The 6,965-nt window shown below is 46.4% G+C and overlaps 1 long non-coding RNA gene across 7 annotated transcripts in view; it reads right to left on the reverse strand.

The window, feature by feature from the left end:
• The window catches only part of LOC118453071, an 11,533-nt gene extending 4,588 nt beyond the window's left edge, over positions 1 to 6,945 (reverse strand). The window contains exons 1-4 of one of the 7 annotated variants that reach the window (XR_004842975.1): positions 6,766 to 6,945; positions 4,004 to 4,054; positions 2,733 to 3,582; positions 1,232 to 2,249 (exon numbers count right to left, since the gene is read on the reverse strand). This is a non-coding gene — a long non-coding RNA (uncharacterized LOC118453071). Of the gene's footprint in view, positions 1 to 1,231; positions 2,250 to 2,732; positions 4,055 to 6,412 lie in introns of all 7 variants that reach the window. The other 6 variants (XR_004842974.1, XR_004842973.1, XR_004842971.1 and 3 more) reach the window with 6 other exon arrangements.
• Positions 6,946 to 6,965: the final 20 nt, after the last annotated feature.

Here is a 6,965-nt window from a genome sequence, read left to right on the forward strand (position 1 = left end):
CCCTTTGTAAAGAATTTCTTCCGTCTATCCAGCCTAAACCTGCCCTGTTTTAGTTTAAAACCATCACCCCTTGTCCTGTCACAGCTGGCCCCGCTAAAAAGATTTTCCCCACCTTTCCTATAGGCCCCCTTTAAGTACTGAACAGCCACAATCAGGTCTCCCTGCAGTGTTCTCTTCTCCAGGCTGAACATCCCCATCAGCCTGGCCTCATAAGAGAGGTGCTCCAGACCTTGGATCATTTTTGTGGCCTCCTCTGGCCCCACTCCAACAGTTCCATGTCCTTGTGCTGAGGGCTCCAGACCTGGATGCAGGGCTCCAGGTGAGGTCTCACCAGAGCAGGACCAAAGGGCAGAATCTCCTCCCTCACCCCACTGGTCACACTTCTTCTGATGCAGCCCAGGACAGGGTTGGCTTCTGGGCTGCCAGCGCACATTGCCAGCTCATGTCCAGCTTTTCATCCATAAGTACCCCCAAGTCCCTCTCGGCAGGGCTGCTCTCGCTCCTTTCTTCCACCAACCTGTATTGATACCGGGGGTTAACCCAACCCAGGTGCAGGACCCTGCACGTGGCTTTGTTGAACCTCATGAGGTTCACACAGGCCTCACCTCTCCAGCTTGTCCAGGTCTCTTTGGATGACATCCCATCCTTCTGGTGTGTCAGCCACACCACTCAGCTTGGTGTCATCTGCAAACTTGCTGAAGGTACACTCAATCTCGCTGTCTATGTCATTGATGAATATATTAAACATCACCAGTCCCAGTACAGACCCCTGAGGGACACCACTCGTCAATGGTCTCCATCCAGACATCAAGCTGTTGACCACCACCCTCTGGATGCAACCATCCAGCCAATTCCTTAGCACCAGTTACCTTCTGCGGCACATTAAACATAGCTCAGAGCCCCTGGAATTTGGTTTACACTGAACCCGTTTGTGTATGTATATAAAAGCACACTTCTGTTTTCAAAATACTTTGCTACACAAAAACAGACGTTGCTTCCGCAGCAGAGTACAGTGCAATTGCTGAGCCACACAACCAAAACACCACGTGCCATCGCAGGACTGCAAAAGAGCTTACCCTTGCTCACCACAGAGTAGATGTACTGGAATTAATACTATTTTTTTGCTTGTTGTTACGAAAAATTAGAAATATCCTAGGGCCGGCTTCTGCCCTGCTTCCCCTTGCCCCCCAATGTCTGTGTGACCATGTAACAAAGTGCTGGACCTGCTCACCTCGCAAGGGTTTTTCCCAAACACGGGGCATGTCACCAGCTAGACAGAGAGGACGTTGGTCTTCCAGGCTGCAAAATATTACATTTTAGGGAAAAAAACCCAAAGAGAACAAAACAAAAAAAAAGGCAGCCCCATGTGATGTGATACCTGAAGAAAACAACTGCAAAGGATATCAATCCACCTGTACTTTGCCATTTTTAATATTTTTAACACCCAGCTGCTGCATGGCCTCTTCATAAAGGCCCTACGTGCAACACCCAGGAAAAATCACAGCAATTACGCTGGAGATGCTGTGGGACAAGGGTTTAACACAAACCCCACAGTCCAAACCTGTGAGCTAAAGGCTGCTCTTCCCCACATTCCCCATCAGATTGACCAGCACACCCAGCACAAAATTAATACCAAGACAGCCACCATCAGAGCTTTGGTTTCGCCAAACACCATTTTGATACCGAAGCAACCTGACCATGTTTTAAACGGAGCGCATTTGCAGGGTTATTGCTCTTTCACTTCAGAGAAAAGCGCAAAAGAAAAATACTCATGCATCAAGGCCTGCTGCATGCTCAAACACACCTCTGGAGCATAGGAGAACAGTTTCTCAGCGAGCTTTGGCTTTCATTTTACCTCTGGAGATGTCACAATGCAGCTTTTTAACTCCTTGGGATAATAGGAAAGCTTGAAAGACTGCGGTTTCCCCCCTCATGGAGGAGGAGTGGAGGTTTTTATCGCACACGCTTGCTTTTTGGCACCGGAAATTCAGGTTTTGTTTAGCTTGGAAACCTCGTGGATGTAGTAACTCTTCAGTCCAAAGCAGAGGGTGGTAAAAGTTCAGCGCTCACAAGGTAATTCTCACTCGTTTGTCCTAAACTGCCAAAGAAAAGTAATTCCGAGTCCCACAGGGCGTGCCAACCTGAAAACCGTGGAAACACTCCCAACAGCCAGCTTCTTGGTCCTCTCTTCCTCCGTGCCAGCGAAGGCCTCTGACAAGCACAAGGCGTATCTCCAAACCAATACATCCCTAACAAGAGAATAAAATTAATATCACTGTCCGTGCTGGTTTACTTCAAGTACAGGCGAGGCTTTAGGCACAGGAGCTATTGGCAATTTTCACATACACCACACACCAACTTTCCCCAGCTCTCCGACACAGAGCAGAGCATGAAATCTGGCCCAGACACCTCCTATTTACCCTCTTGCTACATTTTTGCCAGAAAAGCATGAAGTCATAGTTGCACTACAAATCATGCAGCAACCAGACCGCCTCACTGGCAGTAAAATCCCTGTATTTCTCATAAGGTGTTCCTCCAGCTTAGCAGGGAAGGGCCTCTCCACTGGTCAGCTGGAGGCATTCATGCAACACCGATGCCAATATTCTCATTAAGGGAGGCTAATGAGAAGGCGCTGATACCTAACGCTCCTTGCACGCTAATGATCACCGAGACTCTGCGCCTTGAAGTCATGTGTGACCTAGGAGAGACCAGCACCAGGTGCTTTTTATTACCTTCTGCAACACAACAAAAGAAATTGCACCCAATAAGGAAGCGTCTTCCTTCTTCCTGGTGAGCAAGCACGACTTTGAAGACTCAGGTAATAAAACAGCAGCATCGCACAGGAGCAAGTTCACAGAAAAAAAAAAAAAAAAATAGTTCAAGGGGACCCTGATCTTCCCTAACACAGTTTAGGACGTTGCAACGCTACCTCCAACGTTAGCCTGTTGCCTTTGCCTGAGCAAAATCAGGAATAATACGCTATCACGCGTCAGGCTGTTTGCTTGGAGGGAAAGGGGCCCCACAGTTTTACTCCCTGGAGGCAACCGTTCTCCCCACCCCTTTTGTGTGTATTTTTTTTTTTAAAACGTGCCACACATCAGCACAATGCTGACAACTGCATTGTATGTTTTCTGCCTATGCAGCAGTTCAAGAGCACACAACTCTGGAAGGTTTGGGGGTTTTTCTGAAAGGGGAAAGGGGGAGGGAGCTGTCCTTTGCTACACTGTTTTAATTGCTCCCCTTGCTCTTCTACATGATCACAGGGAAGGGGAAAAAACCACTAACGTTTAAAACCAGTACCATTTTTAGCATCCAAAAGGGTCAAACTCAGACTTCTTGCAAGATACAGTGGAGCTTAGAGTAAAAGCTACCACAGGCAAGAAAAAAAAAAAAAAATCAATCACCAGGGTTTCTTCACTGGAGTTAGAAGTGACCCCAGAAGACAGCTCATCTGTCCTTGCTTGCTGTTGTTAGATTTGCACACCTGCCGCTGCAGAGATACCAGCATTGAAAAAGGAAAATGGCTGGACCGTCAGTTTTTTTCCACCTGCCAGCAGCAGCTCCACGGGAGTCTCGGTGGCACTGCTCCAAAACACAGAGACCAGAGCACATTACCAGCCTTCGCAAATAAAGCAAATAGTTAATATCTCACACGCACATGCGTTATACAGATAGGACTGGCAAACACAGCTTCCTTTAAAAATAAGGATGACTAATCCACAGCAGTTTTTCTTTATATTTTTTTTTTTAAAGGCCACAAGGCAGAGCTTTTTCCAGAAGCACCAGCCTTTGCTTTTGTGAAACAGTAAGCGGTGGGAAGGGGAAGTCCTGGGACCTGCTCAGGCTATCCAGACAGGAGGAACCACAGAAACATCGTGGGTTTCTGTGGCCTGTGTACAACACATGCTTACACAACCAGAGCAACTGTGCCTTAGGCTCCTCGGCAAGGCCAGATCCCACTGCCCAGATGGCTCTGAGATCCCTGCATGTACACAATACTTACAAAGAAAGTATCTGCTGCGGAGAGGGGTTACAGAAACAATCCTCTATTTCCCTGGGAAGGAAAAAAAAAAAGGAAAAAAATAAGGCAGAATACAGCTTTCACCCATAATATTACACTACCTGGGTCAGGGAAGAGATGCGCTGGGAAGAAGTGGCATGCAGGGTTCTGCAATCGAAGCATAGCATCTGCATTAGCTCGGTGGGCCCAGTCCCTCAAGCAAGGTCATTCTGGCTCGCAGGGAGACACATTAGCACTAGCAAGCCTGCTTTAATGCAAAGCCGTGGTCAAACCACAGCAGAGCCAGCACTAAAGGAGGTCACTTGGGGACTACAAAAAGGTAATGAATCAAAAAAAAAAAAAAATTCAAAAAAAAATCTATAAGCAGATGTTTACTGATAAGCACGCAAGTCCACAGCTTCACTCCGGCAAAGAAGGAAGGTCTGCGTGGAGCAGGCGGAGAAGTAACAGCCCAGTTCCCAGGACGTAGCAAAATACTCTGCATTTATAAAGAACACTGAACAGATTTAGGTTACAGCTTTTAGCCAGGCCCATTTACCAACCTCCCCCCCCCCCAAGCTTTGCAGCCCTAAACCCCACCAAACCAGTCATTTTTTAAAGCACTCAGAAATGGAGATTTGCCACCGACCTGATTTTTGGTGGTGGCACCATTAAAATACTTACCCACCTCACAGACAAGGGCTGTGAAATCTTAAATTTGTGAGTGTTTGCAAATTATTTTGAAAGCCTTCCAAGGAAGGTGCTGTAGGATTGTAAATCCTTCCCATTATTAATAAAATGGAGCTATTGTTCCAGCTCTAATCAAGACTTGTCTCCAGCTGGGCAATTTTAAAATGCAATTCAAAACACACACACAAAGAAAAAAAAAACGATCATGAGGAAGCTTCAACCCACAGGCTACCAAGAAAAAAACCAAAAATCACTGAAGGAGCAAGCTGTTCTCTAAGGGGAAGGGGGAAAGAAAATAAAAAATAATAACCCTGCTATTTAAAATGAATTCCAAGAGGGAGCGTGGCGGGGCGGGGGGGGGAAAGCCCCCCCCCCCCCGCCTGGGAAAGGTCACTTCTGCCATCGGTACCCTCGCTACGCCAGATCAAGGCTGCAGCAGCGCATGCGAGCGAGCAACGGCCTCATCCATCTCCATCAGGAGACATCTCTGCTTTTAATTTATTTAGCAAAAGGGGAGGAAAAAAACGAATTAAAAAAAAAAACGGCGAAAACCCCCTTGCAAACACCTCCCAGCACCTTTTTCAAGGATGGGGGAAATCTAACAAGGGGGAGAGGCTTGGAAAGAGGCTGCCAGCCGGGGAGGGGAGGCAGGGAGAGGTGGTGCATCCTCTGCATCCTCCTCCTCCCCCGGCGGCAAGGACCACGCCTGCCCGGCGCTGCGGCAAAGGCTCTGCAGTGGGTGCTCCCCTCCCCCGTAGAAACTTCTGGAATAAGCAGCCAAGCTTGGGGGAGAGGAGAGAAACCTTAAGCCCACAAGCGGCTTTGCAGCCCGGCTCGGTGGGGTTTTGCAGCCTTGCTTAGCTTTAAATAAAACGCCCCAAAACAAAAAGCACAAAAAAAAAAAAAAAATGGTGGTGTTTGGAGCGCTAGATGGTGGGATAAAGGAGCTGATCCCTCCTCCCGGATCTACAGCAAAGCCCTGCCATTTCGGTTGAACTAATTTGTCCTCTCTTTTTGTTGCAATGAATTGTCTGATCCGGACTATTTGATTGCATTTGCAGCTTCAAATTTACTGGGGTTTGGTTTTGCGTGGCTTTTTTTTTCCTTTTTGGGTCTCCTGTTGTTGTTTTTCTGAGTGTATTTTTTCCTCTTTTAATTTAAAAAAAAAAAAAAAATCCTCCCCAAATCTCCCGAGGAAAATCTACATCTCTGTGGAACAAATAAAACATTCAGGCACAAACTTCCACCGTGGACTGTAAAAAAGAGATGGGTTGCTTTTTGGGGTTTTTTTTATGGATTTTTTTTCTCTCCTGCTTTTAGGATATATTGTAGTAGAAAGCCAATGGAGGAAAACAAAGGTAATATATATATAAAATCAAGCATATATATATATGGACCAAAATTACAGTGATTATATATAATTAAATCATAGAGGTTTAGGTGTGTGGGTTTATTTTATATTCTGTAATCAGTCCCTAGAAAAAGAAGATACATACATACATAAATATACAGTAAATATATAGAAATATTTCTATATATGTAGAAATAAAAGAGCATCTGTATGGGCCTAAATCTGTAATTCCAGGAAAAAATAGCATTATTTTAGGCATGTGGTTTTTAACAAAGAAGGGGCAATGTTATAATGTAGCCTGTAACAACACTGTGGTGGAGCAAAAAGGTAAGGCAACATTAAAAAAAATTATATTAAAGCGTACGTGGTACCTTGGCTGCAGCCTCCAACAACGAGCGTTTAGATGTTACAGGAAATTTTTTTTTTTTTTTTTTTTTTTTTTACGGTCTGATCACACCAAGTACATGCTTTTAATTAACCCAATGGCGGGCAGGTTGTCGTGGAGAACAAGGCGACCGGCGACGGCTTCTTTTCCGCGCCACTCCGGCTCTTAAGATAAATCAATCCTCGGGTGCTTTGGGGTTTTGGTTTGGCTTTTTTTTTTTTTTTTTTCCAGCGCGTTTGGGTATTTTCCATGCTGTGAGGAGAGCGGGAGGCAGCGGCTTCAACCCCTGCAAAGGAGAAAAGCAGTGGAAGAGAAAGAATTAAGCATAAAACTACCCACCTTGGGGTGCGTGTGGTGATGACGAGGGGGGACGTGTGGAAAGAGCAATTCTGGGCCACAAATCTTCACGCTATGAGGAGAAAAACCCCTGAAATGTGTCGGTGCCGGCGGGCTGCGCCGTGAGGGGAATGAAGGGGCGATGGCGCCGGAGGGCCTTGAGGCAGCGATGCCGCCCGGGGCGGGAGGACCCTGAGGCGGCA

The sequence above is a fragment of the Egretta garzetta genome, unplaced genomic scaffold (genome assembly GCF_000687185.1).
Source record: "Egretta garzetta isolate BGI_Z169 unplaced genomic scaffold, ASM68718v1 scaffold69, whole genome shotgun sequence".
NCBI lineage: Eukaryota > Metazoa > Chordata > Aves > Pelecaniformes > Ardeidae > Egretta > Egretta garzetta.